The following is a 21306-nucleotide window of genomic DNA, read 5'->3' on the forward strand; positions in this document are numbered from 1 at the left end:
GCAAAAGGTTAGGGTAATACCAATAAAACTATGATAATAAATCTTACCTCAAGTAAAACCAATTTCATATGCTCAAATTATAGATAAAGATACTAGCAAAGAATAACAATATAAAGGAACAACAATTGACACATTTACCTTTATCCGAGCATTGAAATTCAAGTATGGCATACTCAGCCATAAATATTAATTAGTGTAATTGATAATTTCATATAGGCTCAATATGAGCTCTAGATAAATTCATAACTTCACGAAAGTTAGAATATATTGCAACATTGTGAGCATGATTCGAATTCGATTTCTTAGTCTTGTCATAGTACTCATTGAGGCAATAAGTCACTTTGACCATAATTGAATGAGTATGTATGAGCTTTAGACTTTTGATTCCATGAGTGAGCTTTAAGCTCATTCATTAATGGACTTGCCTTTGGCAATATGAATCGGTCAAGGATTTGATTAAGCAATATGCTTATAATGACACATATGATTTGGGGATTTGCTTTTAGCAATTTTCCTTTAAGATCTTCAGATTAGCCAAGACAACATGCCATAAGTCTCTAGTCAATATAACACTGTACTTATAGAAAAGTTGTCGCTTGGAGAAGAATGATAAGCCAATGTCTCTGTAAAGAGACTTGTGTCATAGTGATTTTAATTCACTTTAGTACACTTTTTGTAATTTTTTAGGGTAAATAAAGTCTAAGTATATCATCACGTTTACAATATTTAAATTCATTGGAATTGCCTTTTTCCAATTTGGCCAATAGTATGATTTGTCGACACAATGAAACGTGGTAGTATATAGCCCTTGATGATATTTAGTTGCAACACAGATGAGATATCATCAATGATCATCAATTAGAGATCTATCACACATTCAAAATATATGCATGCATTAGCTATAATAAGCGTTGTTGATATCAGGTACCCATGCCTCTTTTAGAATTTGTTGTCTCTCAAGGACAAATTAATTCAAGAATGTGGATCTTTGTATAACCTCATAAAGAGTGTTATAGGGCTTGTATAATCTTCCCTTATAGGGAGATTAAAACATTGGACTTTGTGGATATATCCCACATAATGCACGCCGTTACAATAGTGTTTCCTCCCTCTAACGGCGGGAAGACCATCTTGTTTGACCATTAGCAAAATATGCATGCAAAAAAATTTGGATTGGAAATTCATTGGTGTGTGGCGAGCCCAAACCAATTTTTAGGTCAAAAACTTGTCTTTAATAAGTGTCAATTTCTCATAATTGATTGAGACTTTTTCTTAAGATAATAATAAGACATGGTGGATAAATATCACACACCAATTCATATCGTTTTTCATAATATTTCTCCCCCTAATGACGGGAGAATTGTCTTATTAAAGTGACAACTCGCAGATATGCAATAAATTATAATGTCCTCGTTAGGAAAGTTTGCAATTATTGTTGTATTAAACAACAATGTAGAGTATGTATGTAGATGAGTCTACATGACATAATAATGACACATTAGTCACGCCAAAATAAATTTATTTGGCTCAATGAAATTTTTAATTCATGATACAGTATACAATAGTATACTCATAGTTGATTAATACAACATAAAGTTAGTGGAAATTTCATCACCAATATATGCAATGGTAATTCCATATATGTAACATAATATGAGCTCGATCAGTTGGAGTCGGCCATCAATCAAGATCTGCAGCTCTTGAGATGATTGTTACCTTAGCTTTTGGAAACATCATTTGTGAAAAATTATCAACAATTGCAATGGATCATGTCCATAGTTGCATTATATGCATGCAAGACAATTATGTTTGTCATTATATTTATCATGAACATTCATGGTTCAAAATGAATTTATTAATGAACACGTGGTTCATATTATTGTTTGACACTGAAAAATGTCAAAATGATATACTCAAATTTCGAGTTTGGGACAATAGTCCATATGGGTATAAGCATATACTCCAATAATAATAGATTTAGGGACCATAGCCCTCATACTCAAAACATTTGGTTTGAGTTTTTACAATTAGAAGCATGTTCTAAAAGTGGAGTGAACAGAGGTTCACATGTACTCATAAAGAGAAGGGACAAATGTCCTGACATAATTGGAATTCAAGAAACAAGAGGTTTCGATCTATTTGATTGTATAACAATTAGTGGAAGAATTTTAAGTCCTCATATAATTGGATCAAGAAACATGTAGTTTCGATCTCATTGTAAATTGATAATGTTATATCAAATAATAAGAGGAAATCAAATTGAAGTAGTCAAACTAATAAAAATACATACCTCGATTCTATAGGAAATATAATTAATATTGTTGATATCAATTGGTGAGTACCATATGCCAAAATAGAGGCAGATTCGTTTAGAGTCAGTAATTGAAATAAGCGTTAATATAACATTATAACAAAATAATCAAAAATTTGTTGTAGTGTAATTGGTTAGGATATTTGGTTCGCATCCAAAAAGACCTAAGTTCAATCCCCAATTATGGAAAATAATTTTGTTATTTTTCACAAACGGCATAATCATATGAGGTAGATATAATCATAAGTAATAAATGTTCATTATGATCGCATAAAATAAATAACTATGGTGAGTATCGAATAATGGTAATAGGATGAATTACTTACCAATAATTACCGGAGAATGGTAATAAAATTGATAATAAAATGAGTTATTAATAACAATAACTACAAGATAATGGCAATTAAAAATATTATCATGATAATTGTAGCTCTTGCAACAAATACTCATGACAAATTCAGTTATGAAAGATTTGTAATAAAGGTAATTTAAACATAATAAATATGATTAAACAGAAAATGATAATATAATATAATTACATTTAATCAGTGCCAAAACATAGGCTTAAAATGACTAAACAAAATAAATAGAGACAAAAAAAACGCCTAAACATAGGCTTAAAATTTATCGGTGTTAAGAAAACCGCCGCTAATCATGTAATCAATATGTTTTCCATTGTCCACAAAAAAATCAGGACTTTGAGCTTGTTATCTTCACTGACAGATTCTCCACATAATTTTAGTTGGGAGGTAATCATATGTTTAGCGGAATTGAAAATCAGTGACAGATTTAAAGTTATGAAGGCGCAAAATGCGTCCATTCATATCGTGCTCTAGATAGAACAATGGTTTTCTGGTGAGCAAATCGATCAGCCAATGCTTGCCAAATCTCAAGTGGATCTTTCACCGTAAGGTAATCATCTTTTAGGATTTTATCAAGATGATAACGCAAGAAAATCATAGGCTTGGCGGGATCTTGCACAGATGACTTATTGTCAACTTTGATGGCATTAATTTCCAAGGTTTTTAGCCATAAGGTGAATTTCAGCATCAAATAGTTCTTGCCAGAAATTTTAAGAGGATCATAGTCCAATTTTGTTAGATGCGTCATCTTTCTACAAAGAGAAAAGATGAGAGATATTAGGATCCATAATTATTAGAACAGTGCGTTCTATGAAAAATTCATATACGAAACAAAGATTTCGAAGAGTTCATAAATATGAACAATGGATCCCATAGGGAACACACGAGAAAAACATTCGTGTGATGTCTATAGAACCATAGGTTCTAAGACTACTCGATTAGAGGACTCGAGTTTTGAGCAATGGAACATGTAGTTCTCATTGTCGTACATGAAATATAAATTTTCAACGATTATATTATATAAAAGATACATACAAATATATGTAAATGATCGCATAAAGAAAATTGATATTCATCTAGGAGAGAAAGAAGAAAAACTCATAGATCATTAGCCTTGGTCATAAGCAATTATGTTGCACCATAAGGCTTGCGGATCATCATGGAGTTCAAAGAAGAAGAAGAAGAAAAATAAGAGCAAATTTGTGCTGATAATGTGTTATAAACTAGAGAAAAATATAGAGATAGAAGAGAGAAACAGAGTATGGAGAAGGTAGAAATGTCTATTTCATTCTCATTAGACCCCTCTATATAGGAGTAGTGTTTACATCATAAGGACATAACTAATGAGTATTTACAGTGGACAACCATGCACATTTATATAATATTTATAACAAAATGAGATTTTTGTTTGGGAGAATTTTTTGAACAGTATATGAACTAAATGTCACTGTGAATTAACATTCCTCACTTTACACTAATTACATTTTGGTATATGAACTAAATGTCACTGTTAACCTTATGTCATTATTCAATTTTTAAAGGGTAGTTTGGTACTCTCTCTCTCTCTCCCTCTCCCTCCCTCTCTCTCTCTCCCTCTCTCTCTCTCTCCCCACATCCACGCCATACCAGCAGCAGCAACCCAGAAAACAAAACAGGAATTCAAACCAAAGAAATATAAAATTAACCAGCCCAAAATTAACACCTATTTGATGATTTTGATCTTATATCCCAAGTCAATCTCCTCAACAGAACTACCTATTAAGCCATATATATTTCATGAATTCGACAAACAAGATTTAATTAGAAAAGAATTGAATTGCAATCAACAAACCAAAGAACAAATGAGAATTAAGAATGAAAGAGAGAAATGCAGAACCAAGAACACTTGGTCTCTCTTAATCTCAACTCCAATCCAAGCAGAAATAGCTTGTGCTCATCCTCCATCCATGGAACTCCTGATCAAGCAAATTCACCCCAAAACCCAAATTCCAAATTCCATACACCTTCTTCTTCTTGTGCACATTTGCTTAAACACAAAAAATTGCAAAAACAAGGTGTGATTGGACTGGGATTGTTGATCCCAGCCCCCGCTGCAATCAACACAGATGTAGGAGAAGAGGACTCTCCTTAATTATTCAATAAGCCAGAATTTCAGAAGGCCGGTAAGCTAATTTCACACCGGAACCGCCTTGATCCTCACCGCTTTGATTCTGCTCTTCCCCGCTACCGTGAACGGACTCGACCCTTGAACTCGCGGCGGCGATGGCGACTTCGGGTTTGGGTTGGCGACGGACCTCATCTACCCCGCTAACTCCATCGTCCTCATGAAGCACTCCTCCTACAATCTCTCCTCCATCCACCACACCATCATCCACTCCATCTCTCTTTCTTTCTATTCCGATTCCAATTCCAAGTCCTCCAACTCCTCCATCAGCATTTACGTAATCGCCTTCCGGGTCAAGTACCTTGTCGACATCTTCGAAAACATCTGGGGCCAGTCACGTCCATTTCACCCTCACCACCCTGCACAAGCCCTTTTTTTACTGTTCAAATGTGGATTTCTTCACCTTCTCATCTTCGATCCATGGTTTCCCGACCCAGAAAACCAACCCCAAGAGATTTTCTTTTCTTTTTTATTTAAAAGAAAAAAAGACTTTTCAAGGGTGGATCTACGGTCAAGATTGCAACACCAATTTTCTTTTTCTTTTTATTAAAAAAAATTGACTTTCTAAAGGTGGATAGTCAAGTGACAACTTTACCCTTGAAAATATGCCAGGTGGCATGCCAACTAACGGAGTTATTGACGGCGTATACCAAAAGTGGGTCAGGTTTTATAGTTCAGGGACCAAAGTGTAATTAGTGTAAAGTGAAGAACGTTAATTCACAGTGACTTTTAGTTCATGCATTGTTTGAAAAATTCTCTTCTTTTGTTTTTAATTTGTTTGACGATTTTTGTTTTTTTTTTTTTTTGACTTTGTCAAGGGGAATCCAAAAGCTTCCTAAACCTAAGATAAACCCAAAGGCTTCCTTGATGAAATGTTAATAATGTTTGTTTATATAGGGGAGTGAAATTTGCACCCCCCTTATTACAATCTGCACCCCCTTCCTAATTTTTTAACATTTTCTGATGCCATCTTACATGTGTTTCCCATATTACCTTTCTTCTCCAACCATTTTTCCTCAGTCTCTCCCTCTCTATCTCTGTGTCTCAAAACTCTCACTCCTCCCTCCCTCCCTCTCTATCTCCTACTCTAGTCTCCGGCGATGGACACCAAGCCGAGTCACTAAAGCTGGCCTGCGACAGAGAGATTCCTACTCAGCTGCAAAAGACAGACGCTGCCGCGACGGATCGTTGACCCGAGTGCTCCTACAAGCGACCCGATTCCATCTTCGCCATCCGTCCACGACACGACAGAGGACCACCATCAATCGAAGCGTCTCTTCATCATCGACCTGTTGGTGGTCTCGGATCATCCATGCACTGGTTGTAGAGAGAGAGTCGAAGGCCCGAAGTTCACGATCCTTTGACGGTTTCTGGGCAAGTTCCGGCAACTCCGGCGTCCGGCCCCCCACTACGGCGCACAGGCACGGTTCTCTTCTTCTCAACGTCGCCGTCACACTTCTGGTGGTAGTTCGTTCAATTGTCGACTGTGGAGGAAGAATCGACGACGACTGCGAGAATCCTACTCTCAAGAATATCCCTCAAGAATTTCAATCACTTCCTTCATCCTCCTATCCACGATTCCTCATCCTCCTCTCAATTCCTCCAAAGCCTATGCTCCCTCGTTTCCCGACAATTCAATTCCCACCATGCCAAGAACCCTCATCCTGGGTATTCCAGGAGCATGGTCTCTGCCTCAAGCTACAATCTTGACGAGAATCCGAGCTTGGGTCTCGATACCCGTGTTCCGGCGACCATTATCACCGGCTTTCTCGGTTCCGGAAAGGTGGGGTTTGGTTTCTCTGCTTCTCATTGTCTTTTTTCAATCTGGGTTTTGATCAGTTTTGTTGTTTATGATGTTGCAGACTACATTGCTCAATCATATACTAACATCTCAACATGGAAAGCGGATTGCGTTCATAGAAAATGAGGCATCTCTTACTCTGTTTTGTTTTCCCTATACACTTCAACACACCCATCAAGAAATATGAAGCATTAAGCATTAGCTTGTTAACTTATTCAGAATATTTTGTGGAATAATTTCCATGTCGGTGGTTGCAATAAATTTTGTTTCCTGGAAGCTGAGTTAGTAATTTTTACGGTAAATGCAGTTTAATTTTGTTTTGTTTTTGAAAGTGAGTCGGGATTTTTGAAGGTCTTTGGTTGTGAAGATAACTATTTTGTTTGGATGCTGAGAAATCGAAGGAAAAGAAATTAAATGAAAGTTCTGATATCAAATGAAAACAAGTTGGGAAAATTATTGGTATAATTGGTTTTCAGTTTTGATGGATGGGTGTTTTGATTGTTTCGGCCGTCGTCGTCGTTCACTGTGCTTGGCGATCGGTCTGTGTCACTGTGCTTCTAATGCTTTGGCCCCCTCTCCGATTGCTGCAGAAGCTTTGGCTCTTCAACTAGTCTGTTCTCTCTTTGCAAAGCAGGTTTGAGAGGATGAGATGCAACTTTGAGTTGGTTGGAGAAGAAGGGTAATATGGGAAACACATGTAAGAGGGCATCAGAAAATGTTAAAAAATTAGAAAGGGGGTGCAGATTGTAATAAGGGGGGTGCAAATTTCACTCCCCTTTATATATTGTGATAAAACTTTTTTTTGATCAACTCATTAATGATTGTCATTACTCAAGCCAGAATAGTCATTACATACTCATCCGCTGTCATTAACCAATTGCGACACAAACAAAAGGTTGTGGGGGTACCACGATGGTACATAGTACCTATAAACCATTCAGTATACAATTAGTGCTCACTTAATAAAGCGAACCTATCAGCTAGAACTAGCAAATAGGCAAAGTAAAAACTACAACTAATTAGCACTCATTAAAAATTAACAAGCATAGTTCCCTAAAAAATAAAATAAAAACCTAATTCAAATAGTCTAAGCCCAGTGATACCCAGCAAGGAAAGCCCAAACCCAAGGCCCAACAAAAATTGATCCAAATTTCAGGCCCAGCCACAACTCCCTAGGACTCCGTCAACCAACCTATCAACGAGACGCCACAAAACCAACCAGAGTCAGTGAAGCACAAGGAGTTGATGAAGGCTGAGAACCTAGACACTGTATTGACGACCACCATGCCTCAGAAGTCACACTGGAGTCCGACGTTGATCAATCATGTCAAAACAATCGAGCACAAGACTTCCAATCTGAGCCACCACAGAGTACTATCACCCAAAAACACCCGTCCGGCAGCAGACCACTAACGTCAGCGAGGCCAGAGACCTTCACGGACATCGGGTTGTCGTCGAACGCGCAAGCTTTCGTAGATGACCTTTTCTGGTCTTAGGCTACCCTATTCCAAAGAGCGGCTTTGTGATAAAACTCTTCTTCTTCTTTTTGTTGCAATCCATCAATGATTGTTGTGATAAAACTCTTTAAGAAGAAATGAAATCTTATTTTTCTTCGATAACAAAATAGGTCGGCCAGAAAACTGTAATTAACATAAGTTTATTTTTTTTTAATAATAATAAATAAAAAAACTTGCATTTTATATGAAAATAATCCGCTTTTTTTTTTCTTTTTTTTTAGAAGATGAAAATAATCCACTTGAATAAATTTATAAATTTAAGTTTTCTTGATCTGAGTCTAAGTCTAGAGGTGAAAATAAGTGAATAATATCAATAAAGTAAGGTTCTAAAGAGAACCTATTCAAACTTGAAATTCCAGAACCCTCACTTTTTGAGCAAGTAGTTTAATAATCTGAACCAGTCATTCTCTAGCTACATATACACATATGAACTCTATAATAAATTAACTAAATCGAAAAGCGTTTAACCATTTGATTGACACTATGTTAGTTCTATTGTTTACACATTTTCAATGAACAAAGTAAAAAGGGTTGTCATATTTACTTTGTTGCTTCTATCAATCTGCAACCGAAGATGGAAAACATAATTGTATGAATTTTATTACTATTAGCTCCTTATGAGATCATAACCCTTTTTACTTACGTGATAGACGAAGCCCAGCTCTCTCTTTATATAATTGAGTGTTGGACTTTAATGACTCCTTGCCTAAGCATCAGATTGAGGTATTTTTCATGTTATTATGGGTAGGGATGGCAATAATCTCCATAGGGTAAGGTACCCATCGGGTATTCGACCCTAATGGGGACAAATTTGGGGGAAATCAGGTAACGGGGATGGGGATCCCTAGTATTCAAATTCTGAAATCGGGTACGGAGTGGGGATGGTATTTTGATTCTCATCCCCATACCCACCCAATAAGAATTATCTAAAAATATATATATATATATATATTATATATTTTTGATATTATTTGTAAATATATCTATGTAAACTTCATCTTTTTGTCAATATTTAAAGTAAGTTTACATACTTAAATTATGTCAATATATTTTTGATATTATTCAATTCACCTTGTTGGAGTGAATGAGTAAGTTGTTAGGTTACACTAAACAGTTGATTATGGAATTTTTTTGTCGAATGCTGACTTTTATTGTTCTTTTTTAAGCGAAACTTATATTTGTTTTTGTTTGATTGAAATAAAGAATTTATTTTATGTTGATGTTTGATTTTAATTTCATAGTTTACAATCAATAATTATTTATATGAATTTTTATATAATAAATTAGTAATATTGTTAACGGGGATTGGGGCGGGTACGTGGACCTAATCCCCAATGGGGACGGGGACGGGGAATCCCCAGTTTCTTATTACGAGAATTGGGGCGGGTAAGGGGATGGGGAATGAAGTCAGGTATGGAGATGGTAATTTAATCCCCTTACCCTACCTTCCCCATTGCCATCCCTAATTATGGGGGTATTAACAAAAAAAAAAAATTAAAATATCAGAAAATAAAACTTTACCCAACAACATCCCAATTATCATCTCAGTTATCTATACCAAGAAAAAAAATTATCAACTAAGAAAAACAATAAACATTACATAGAAGGATGACCCAACTAAACTATTAAGACAAACAAACATGAAAAAAAAACAAAAAACAATAAAGGCCCAATGAAGAAATTGAAAGCAAACTTAGTAGGCTTAAACCAAGCCAGGCAAAAACTTGGCCATCCAAGTAGCAACCCAGGAACAAATAGAATGCAGTAGCGTCACTTGCGCCGCTGCAAAGAAAGTTGCAATCAATTTCACGATTCGACGAGATAATGAGAACTTGGGAGGGGTTGATTAGGGTTTTGATCAAAAAGCAACCAACTTCTTTATTCCGAATACAAAATCAAGAATCAAAGATCTCAAACCATCTATGCAACTGAGATCAACCACAGAAACTAGATGGGGGGAGAGAGAGTGAGTGAGTGAGTGAGAGAGAGAGAGAGAGAGAGAGAGAGAGAGAGAGAGAGAGAGAGAGAGAGAGAGAGAGATTTTGGGTCAAAAAGTTCAGGATAGTAAACTAAATTTAGTCATTTTTGGATAAAACTGACATTTGGTAAAGTTTTTGGCAAGATAATAATTAGTCACATATGACGACTTCAAACAGTGTTGATGGCTATTGGATAGGGGTAATCATTTAGCCCTTCGGCCCTAAGCCCACCCAGCCCGACCAGGCCCTTGCATTAGGACGGCCCGGCCTGACCCTTTTTCAAATAGGGTAGGGTATGGGCCGTGCAAATAAAGCCCGGCCCGTTAGGGCCAAGTCTAGCCCGGCCATTTAAGCACGCCCAATTAAGCCCTAATAATTTTCTATTTTTTAAATATATTTCTCTTTTCTCTTTTCTCTTTTTTCTATAACATACAACTTATCTCTTTTTTGTAATTGATTTCCTAAACTTTATTTTCTTTCATTTTTGTTTCCTTTGTTAAACAATAATTAATTTTGAGAGATTTAGAGACTAATATTTATAAATGTTATAACTTATAAGTTAATTCCAATATATATATATATATATGATCAACAAAAAAAGTGAGTTTTGTATTACCTATATAACCATTGAAACACATTTTGAGATAAAAAAATAAAAATAATGTATTTCTTTTTGTTAAACAAATTAAGGCCCATTTCGGCCCTATTCGGAAGGCCGGCCCTAGTGGCTTGGGCCGTTCAGGCAGGTAAGAATTAGCATATTTAAGCCTCGGCAGACCCTACCGACCCTAAATTTTGTTGACTTTGACTAGGTCCGGCCCTGCCCGACCGTAAGCCCTAAAATTTAGGGTAGGGCTGGCCCTAGCCCGACCCATGATGACCCCTACTACTGGATATTGGTTAGGGTGGTTAAGGTTTCGTCTTTGGTCTTGAAGTTTGTCACTTATTGAATTTGGACCTAGGAGTTCCACTAGTTTATTCATTTTTGTCTTAGTCTTTTAACCATACGCACCCATCCTGGTCCTATGAAGGTGGCACATATGGCTTTGTTTAGGAGTTTTTGTAACCATATAGTTAAGATTGGGTATAGGGTTGATTTTTTGTAATTATTGCTATGTACTCTTTATCATTATTTTGTGTTTTTGAGCGATCAGACATATGCAAGTGTAATCTTATGTGTGACGAATTCACTTTTATCTATGACTATTGGAGGGGTGAGTCCGAGGTGGTGCTGTGGTGGCGGTGGTGTTGGTGCAAGGAATGGGTTGGGCTGTATTAGTAGGTTGGTGCAGTCCCTTTGCTATCATGAACGGATGTTGGGCCTGGGCTCATAAACTGGGCTTATCCCATGTTTTTAGTTTGTCTTCTTGTTTTAATATTTCTTATGGTTAATAATTACCTACCAAGTTTTGGTTGAGTCTATGTGGCCTTGTGCTGGTTTGGGCACCTCATGTGCCTTGTTTTTCCTTGAAGAGATGACGCACCTTCATCAATTGTCATTGGATTAATCTATGCTTGTCAACATATTGGAAAAGCTAGATTAACGGTTTTACAACATTGCATTAGCTTTCTGATATGTCACCGTTATTGTCAAGTAAAGGGAGTTATTGGTATTACACTTTTTGCTAGTTGATGTATGTTTGAATACATAGCTATAGTCGAGGCTCCAGTTATTATTCAGGATATTCTCTTGGCGTTGATTGTAATATGGGGTTTAGGTGATATGTCCCCGCCCAAGGTATTCTACAATTTCCTTAATCAAAGTTTGAGGGCAACCGAACTGGCCTGTATTTAAAAAAATGGAAAATTTCACAAACAGTACACCAAGTAAAGGCCACTAATAATTCTTATACATAAAGTTCCAAACCGATCATTTTGGTACACGGACTCTTGAGCCCGACCCACTATGTAGACACGACGTCAATGACGCCATTAATTTGAGGGGTATTATGGTCTTTTCAATTTTTTACTCTGAGCACCCGGCTTTCTTTCTCTAGGCACCGAGCTCTCTCTCTCTCTCTCTCTCACTATGGGCACCCATCTCTCTTCCTCCCTCCCAATCCCGATCACCTCTGCAATTCCAACCTAATCAATCCACAGCTTTTCACCTCTACTGAATCAACAACCATTACCATAATCCTAATCCCGGTGTTCAACAACAACTACAACTATAACAACAACAACAACAACTCCAGGTTCTCACTGCCTCTTCAAGTCCTCCCCGACCAGAACCCGACTTGCTCCTCCACCAAACCGCCCAAGACCTCGACTGACTAGATCGTAATCCATCTCGTAGCTCATCATCCAAAAACCCAATTCCAATTCCAATTGAATCTTTCTTCTTCTTCATCAAAACCAATCAATCACACGCATACCCATCTTCTCAGACCCAATTTTTCTCTCCTCACCTTCATCTCTACGATTCTCTCTCTCGCTTTACATCTCAATTTGCTAGAAAATCGTAAGAGGTTGTGATGAGAGTGCGGGAAGAGAGCACCGAAGCTTTGCTCAAAGAATAAGAGGAGAGAATATGCTGGTCATACGGGATGTAAAACCTGGTGTATAGCCGGATCCGGCCCTGGAAGCCAGAGTGGAATCAGTTTCCGGTGACGGAGAAGGATGGTTGAAGGCCAGGCAAGGAGTGAGAACTGTTGGGCTGACGGAGGCAGATGTGGTGGATTCGGAGATGGGCGTAGGGATTGTGGTGGTGATCGGTGGTAGGGATGGGGCTGGGATTAGAATTAGGGTTTTGATGGGATTAGAAGTGGGGTTTTAGTTTGGTAGGTATGGATTTGGAAAGTGGAGGAGATGCGGTGGTTGCCGGGGTCGAGGTTTCTGGGTTTGGGTATGTGGGGGGAGAAAGAGAGAGGGAGAGAGAGTCAGAGGAGATCAGGAGAAATTTTTTTTTTAAACCAAAAAAAGGGGCCAGAATGTGAGAGTACTAAATTACCCTTTGACAAATGCATAATGGCATTAGAGTTAACAGCGTCATTGACGTCGTGTTTACATAGTGGGTCGGGCTTGAGAGTCCGTGTACCAAAATGATCGGTTTGGAACTTTATGTATAAGAATTATTAGTGGCCTTTCACTATGCCAAAAATGTCATCAGACGACAAACATCAGACAACAGAAAGCTGATTTTCTTTTGTCTGAGTTTTTCAGACGACAGATAAATTAAATGTGTTGTCTGAATACACTGAAAAACAATACTTGTTTCATTTTCAATATATGTTCATATTCAGACAACATATATATGTTGTTGTAAAAGATTGAAATTTTTCATATCAAACCCAAAGTAATTCCCTCCAAGTAGTTGAAGTACTTTCCCTCTCAAAATCTCAAAACCCAGGCTGACTAGTGATATTCAGACAACACAATTTCTTATTTGTGTTGTCTGAGTAAGCTGTGTTTGACTTCTTTTTTTTAAACTCTTTTTTGGCACACAAAACCCTCGACAATACCCACTTGCTCTTAGCTAGTCTCAGCAACCATAAGCCCTGTCTAAGTTTCTATCCCCTCTTTCACCAGCAACCAAAAACTCGAAAGCTCATGCGCATCCAAGCTATCGAGGAAGGAAAGCGTAGCAACAATACCTAAGCCACCGTTCTTAGTCAGCCTTCTTTCAGATATGAGAATCCTTACCCAAACCTAAGCTACTATTCTTAGTCGGCCTTCTTTCAGATCTGAGAGTCCTTGTTCATCTTTTATGCTCCTCGATTTTCTGATCAAATTTGATAACGCTTAATGAAGCCGACGCCATCCTCCTCCTTCCTTGCCATCTTCGAGAAGAAGACCAGCCACCCAAATCGATCTCTACCACCCCTTCCGCAGCTACATCGCTTTCAATTGCTCTGAGCGCAGGGCACAGAACTTTGAAGACAACCTCCAAATCCTCACGGTCTCACGGACTGACTTAGAGCTCTAACCCGAGCCATGCAGGTTAGTTTCGCACTATAATTTCTCATCCTTCTTCTTCAATTCAACAAGAAATTCTTTGAATTAGTAAATTTCAGTCTGTTTATGTTTCTAGGGTTTCAATCCCAAATTTCAATTGAGTGAATCGATCTGTTTATTTAGGGACTGAAGAAGATCGTCTTCTGTTGGATATGATTTCATTCGTTGGCCAAGGGGAAGCTGATGATAGATCGTCTTTGAGTCTATTTGAGTGAATTATTAATACCATTTTTGCATCTTGTAAATCGGGACCTCTTCCTGTTGATTCCTTCACTTTGTCTTCCCTGTAAGTTTTCCTACTTTCCCACAAGATAGATTCAGCTCAATGGCACTTCTCTTTTGCTAATATCTATATGATTTTTTCTGTCAGATAATGCAGCGAATTCTTTTAAGCTCTAAGAAGACCGGGCTTCATGATAATGTGCTTCAGATTATTTACTTGCACATAGACCCCCTATTACCCCTCCCTAGGCTTCGAATGATTTCAGTTACTTATTTCTTCCTTACGACACTCGTTGACATTAGTCTCTTTCCATTAGTTTTTTTATTTTATTGTTATTGTCATTTATTTTGTCTCATTTATTTCACTTTTTTTAACCGGTTCTTTATCATGTTCTTGGTATTGTACAAGCTTATCAATCCTCTATTGAACCTGCGTTGAATGAGTTGTGTCTTGGTCTGCAGCCAGATGAAGTTGCACCGGTATGCTCTTTCCATTGTACTTGAAATGCCTCTTTGATGTGCTTTCAGAGTACTTATCCGAAGATGTGTTTCTTCAGGCTTTATACAGGGTTTATGCAAAAGATGGCTTGTCTAACTGCTGTCAAATGCATTCCTACTGTTGCTAGTCGGTCTCTTATTCAGAATGTTGAGGTTGTTACAAGTATTTTGATTGCTTTACATGACCCAGAAAAGGTTTGGTTGACTAATTACTTTTCTAAAGTGTGTGGTGTTTGCACATATATTTTTTCTTTTACGTTGCACATATAGGTCAAGGATCATTCCTGCAAGATCAGCTAGCTAAATTGGAATAGTTTGGTAATCTACATTGTGCATAGATAATGGTAATCAAATGGCTAGTCATTTTCTGATTTTGCTGATTTTAGCAAGGATGATGCTTAAACATGGTTTACTTTTTTAGCTAATGGAAGTGATACAAGTTGTCAACAAAAGACATTATATTTTATTGCCTTGCCATGAAGTCTTTTCCTACTTGGCCCCATTTATCTTATATAGATAGCTCATTCACTTTGTTTGCTTGATGCTTTTGTCAGTCAATTGCAGAAGTTGCAGAGGATTTGTGGGATCGCTATGGACATGACTTTGGGACTGACTATTCAGGCCTTTTCAAAGCACTTTCTCATATCCATTATACTGTCCGTTTTGCTACTGCAGAGGCATTAGCTGCTGCTTTGAACGAAAATCCTGATTCTATACAGGTTTGTAGATTTGAACTTAACCTATTTGATTTTTTTTTATTAGTTCTTTTATTTCAAATAGGTGCCTGAAAATAGTTTTCTTATAACCCAAGAATCCCTTTCTACTTTATTCTCCCTGTATATCCGTGATGCTGGTTTGACTGGGAATAATGTTGATGCTGGTTGGCTAGGCCGGCAGGGTGTAGCTTTGGCATTGCATTCTTCTCCTGATGTACTGAGAACAAAAGACCTTCCTTTTGTTATGACCTTTTTGATTTCAAGAGCATTGGTAAGATTTCCGATGCCATTCTTCTAAATATGAACTGTACTGTCCGTGACATGAGATATTTGAGTCCTCAATTTTAAGAAGGGACATGAAAATTTGATTGTACTTAACTTTTTTATCAATGCTTCTTAATCTGCAGGCAGATCCTAATGCTGATGTTCGGGGGAGATTGATTAATGCTGGCATTATGATTATTGATAAGCACGGAAGAGATAATGTGTCCTTGCTATTTCCCATCTTTGAGAACTACTTGAACAAAAAGGTTATTCTCCCCTTCTATCTTGTGATGGCAGTGAAAGACCACTTAATGGATGTGAAATCCTGAAACTGATTTTTTTTTTCTTCAATTTTTATCTTCTTTTATTTCATTTTTTCTTTACCTAAGGTTGTTTTTAGAATGAGTTCTTTTATCTTGTCAGTTGGGTAACTTTATCTTGTTCTCTTTATTCATTGTTATTGATAGAGATTGTTAATTAAATTAACTCTATGTTTGCTTGCTTAGCATCAATGGGTGTTGAGATGACGTGTTTGAAACCTAGAAGCCCACCTAGCCTAAATTCTATCCCTTCCACCGTTTTGCCTTTGACTCCTTTTCTTTTTGGATTTTGGGTTCCCATCGAGAAACTGATTTGGGGAGGGTACTACATAGTTCTAGATTTCTTTGCTTTCAGACGGGGATTGAAGAGAGAAGAAAGAGAAACTGATTTGGGATGGGTACTACTAGTTGGTCCTTTTAACTTGTGTTTTGATATTCATATTCTCCTTTATTGTTTCTTGTTAAATTATCCTCTCTTTCTGTGTTCTGACGCTATATTGCATGTTTATAGGAACTGGGCACTCAAGTATGGCAAACTCCAAAAGTTCATCAAATATGAGAAAGATGATGTTACAGGTTGCTTTTATGTTCCACTTTATTAGCTAGCTAGGTAGCAATATATTCATTATCAAGATTCCCTTAGTCATTTTCTTGTGTGGTTGATATTCATTATCGGGATGCCCTTATAACTCAAAGAACCAAGAGTGCTCTTTGTTTCTAGCTGACACTGTTCTTATCAAGTAGGGATTGCAGGTTTGGAAATTCGTATTTTGACTGTTATGTTCTTCTTCTTTTAGTTTTGTTTGTGCTGGGGTTAGAGATGTAGGTATTTGAATGGAATGGTTTTATGAATTTTGGTAACTTGAGAACTTTTATCAATTTTGGTGTTATATGATGATCATGATGACGAAGTATGGGGATGTAATGGTGGGATCATCGCTGTTTTCATCTGGACCCAGTGAGTCCATCACCCCACATCTCTTCTCTTAGTCTTATTCCCAGAATCTCTATGCTGGGCTGCTATCAGTGAGTGTGTGTGTGTGTGTGTTTTTTTTTTTGCTTTTGATAAGAAACCATTATTGAAACAATATATATATATATATATATATATATATTAACTTCATATGGAATAGACATTACTTGAGAAATTTTATTTAGGTCTCAGATTCAATGAGACCAACGTTGTTGGTCTTGAATTGTTATGGGTTTTTGTAGTTTTTGTATACTCATGAACATGAAGATAGTCTCCATATGAAGTTAGTCTATGGTATGAACCCCAACAAAGATGTCTAATTTTTTTTTTTGGTAATTCAATTGTCAGGTCATAGAGCAAGCCACTGATGCAGAGAAAGCAACGGCTGTGTGTGAGTTTCTTGATTTCAAGTGCAGGAACAAGGTAATCTTTCATCAAATCTGTCTATCTGTTTTCTTTTCTTTGAATGGTGGCGATGTCTATCTGTCTTTCATCATTTAAGTGACTCAGGATAGGAGAAGAAGACAGACTATGACTGTGTGGGCTTTGAACCGTCTTCGCTTATTTCATTCAGGTAATTTCTGGGTGTCTTAAAAAGCTAGCGACTTCTTCTTCCTCCTCCTCTCATTTTTACACACAAACATAAATTTTCGTATTGACTTCCCTTTCATTGGTTTTTGAAAGGAAGAGATAGGATAGATGAAAGAAGAGGTTGTTCTGAGTTTTGTTTGAAAGAAGAGATAGGATCTGAATATTTTCTTGATTCAAGTTCTTCTGGGCTCCTTCCGTTCTTTCTTCTTTAATCTGTTACTTGCCCATCTTTCTTGCTTTCGATAGTGTTCATAACAATCATAGAGGCTAGCTTTGTCATTTCTATGTCACTTTGATTGCTGTTTTGTTTGGCCATTTGAGTTATTTCAGAGAACACTTCTTATGGTTTGTTTTATATATGAAAATATGTACATATATATACATACATATATATACACTGATTTCACTGTACAAACATATACATACATATATATGTACAAACATGTGATGAGTAAGATTTCACTGTCAGGTTTTACTTTTAAATTTCTCATATAACAGTTTGGCATGTGAATAATCTCTTTACTATTAATTGTTGAAATGAGGTTAATAAGGAAAGTAAAGAAAAGGCCAAACACTGATTTGTCATGTGTCTTCTATGAATTTGTTTTGTCGAATTAAGAATGTACTTTTATGAATTAGGAAGTAGGCTTTTCTATTCAGTATTTGAATGGTATGAATTTAGTATCATGTGATTCTAGAATAAGACTTTGTTAACTAAACATATGCATTGGTGTTTTAATAGCTTTATTCAGAATCTTGGATGGTTTGTGAAGTTGCTTTCATACAATGGAGGCTTGGAACTACATCAAAATATGATGGGAGATTCTGTTCCTCTTTTATGATGATTTTGACTCGGTAATTGCTTCTACTTTAAATAAAATGACAATGAGTATATTTCAATGTTCCTTAAATTTTCTTGATTTTACAGAATTGTTTTCTTCCATATTTGCATTTCATATGAATATAGTGATTCAGAATAATTCATACCCCATTTACTATTGTTTTTTTTCTGTAGGAGAGGCTGAAAGAAGTTATTGAACAGATCACGAGCTGTAGCTTCTTGGTGAGTAGTCTGTTGTCTTAAAACAAGAAGATATACTATGTAAGTATATCTACTAGAAAAGAAAATGTTATTAGAGATGACTGCATTACGATAAATTCGAAGATAGCAAGGGTCAATATCTCTCTGCATTTTGTATTTCTTGCACATTTGATTTCATTTACCGTTTTTGGTGTACTTATTACTTCAATGTATAGTTTTTATCTTTGATAATTTCAAATCTTTCATTAAGTTATATGTGAATCTAATCATGGGATCAGTGATAGAATACATTGGTTAGTTCTATTCTTATGCAATGAAATTCTGCCTTTTGTCAGTCTATGCATCTCTCTTTAATCTCTATTGCCCTTACACTATTGCTTGAACCTCTTTGTAGCTCTTCCAACTACTGTCAGACATTTGCTCAAGAGGATTGAGAAACTGGAGCAGAGATGGGATACGTGTCCAGAAGAAAAATGGAAGGGTAAGCATTGTTTGTAAGATAGGATATAGGTTGTAAATTATATTATTTTCACTGCAATATTAAATTTGCATCTGTTGTTCTGTCCCAATCATTTTTTATGTTTTTCATTTCAATGATTTCCTTTTAAACAAATGTCTAGATTTTGATGTTACTATGTTAAAAGCTTATAAATTCTGTTCAATTTATTTGATCAAGTTAAGATAATATGAATGATGAGAAAATACCCCTGTGCTTATGCATTTGAAGAAAAAGACAATGCTTAGTAATTAACAGATGTTCCCACTCTTCAAAAATTTGTAATTTTAGTCATGATTACTCAAAATACTGATCGTCTTTATTTTCTCTCAGTTATCTTTATCCATTGAACAAGCAGTTAGAGAAAGGTTTTGAAGAGTTCCTGCAGAGAAGTTTAGATTTTCAACAGCAGCATGAAATCAATGTTGTATTCTATTTAGATTTTCATTAACCATATGAAATCAATGTCGTATTCTATTTATAATTTCATTAAACAGGTGCGCACATACTTTTAGACAGTGCATTTTTTGATGAAAATTTGTCTTGCACTCATCGAATTGTATGGATGCATCATTTCAAAATTTATACCTCCAGCTATCCTTTGCCAATTGCTGCCTGTGTGTTGATTTGGTTCGTAAGTTAATTTCCGCAGCAAAGGCCGGGCACAATCTCTAGTTATTTCTAGCTTGCAGAAGAAACAAGAAAAAATATATTGTTGGACATATCTAAGAATAACATAAACAAGAAAAAATATGTTGTTACTTGTGCACTCAAACAACAGAAAATTGTCATTTGAAATAAAATGTAACAACAAAATGAAATCCAAATATGTTGTTGGACATATCTAAGAATAACAGAAACAAGAAAAAATATGTTGTTACTTGTTCACTCAAACAACAGATAAATGTTATTGTAGGCTACTAAAGACGATAGATAAATGTAATCTGAACTGAATGCTAATCACAGTTAACTGTTATTGGAATTTGAATAAAACAACACTAAACTGTTATTATAAGTCCATTCAGACAACAGATAGGATTTCATATATTCTACTTTGGTGCATTCAAACCACATTTTTTTGTCTTCGGAATAAGCATTAAATCATATAAATTACAAGGAACTGTTATTTATTTTCAGATCACATCACATTTATCTATCATCTGAATTTTCATCAGACAACAGAAGACCAAAAAACTTTCTGTCGTCTGAAAAGTAATCAGACGACAGAGAAAATCTGTCGTCTGATACCCCTAAGAGACGGCACCGTACTAGACAACAGAATTTTTTTTTATCAGACGACAGATCTCCTCTATCGTCTGATGACATTTTTGGCATAGTGTTTACTTGGTGTACTGTTTGTGAAATTTTCTCTTAAAAAAAAAAAACAAAAAAAAAATTGTACTTCTGTACTTATAGTTTGATCAAATGTACCTTTGTGTTCTCCACTTTTAATCAACTTTGTCCGATCGTTAGCTCTTTTGTCCAATATTTTGAAATTTGAATACATAGCTCTAGTGGGCTTTCTTGTATCATGATGAATGTGATATGTAAAATTATATCGTAAGTGACGAAATTTCAAAATATATATCACAATAGTTGGCAAAACAGCTAAGAGTTGGTGAAGATTGAGTGAAATTGATAAGTATAAGGGCACCCGTGATGAAATTAATTCCAAGTTTATATTATTCATTCTATGTAAATATAGTTATATATTGTTTTTTCAAATGGGTAAGTAATCTACCAAATAGGAAAATAGAATTCAATACAATATTCTTCTGCAAGAAGAAAAATGTAATAAATTACATTTCCACCTATAAATTTTTTTCTTTAGAACACACAACTTCCATATTATTTTTATGACCAACATATAAATAGAATCGTAATTACAAGCCACATATCCATAAAAAGTTTAGTAGAAATTGAAACAGACAACAAATATAGAGAAAAGAGTAATGTCAAGCTCTATCCCATGACCATCATATCTTGCACTCAACTTGCATCATGTATATATATCATCCTAACTTCTAACATATTCGAGTTACAATCGTCGAATTTAGGTTTCACTGACCATTGAATTTATCGAGTTTTTATCTTAA

General features: G+C 36.0%; 1 long non-coding RNA gene across 1 annotated transcript; it reads left to right on the plus strand.

Moving 5' to 3' along the window:
* Window positions 1-16361: 16361 nt before the first annotated feature.
* On the plus strand, window positions 16362-19744 carry LOC112174765. Its single transcript, XR_005801092.1, has 7 exons — window positions 16362-16506; window positions 16620-16684; window positions 17430-17655; window positions 18415-18527; window positions 18688-18735; window positions 19109-19195; window positions 19544-19744. It is a non-coding gene; the product is annotated as an uncharacterized LOC112174765 (long non-coding RNA).
* Window positions 19745-21306: the final 1562 nt, after the last annotated feature.

Source organism: Rosa chinensis, chromosome 6 (genome assembly GCF_002994745.2).
Source record: "Rosa chinensis cultivar Old Blush chromosome 6, RchiOBHm-V2, whole genome shotgun sequence".
Lineage (NCBI taxonomy): Eukaryota > Viridiplantae > Streptophyta > Magnoliopsida > Rosales > Rosaceae > Rosa > Rosa chinensis.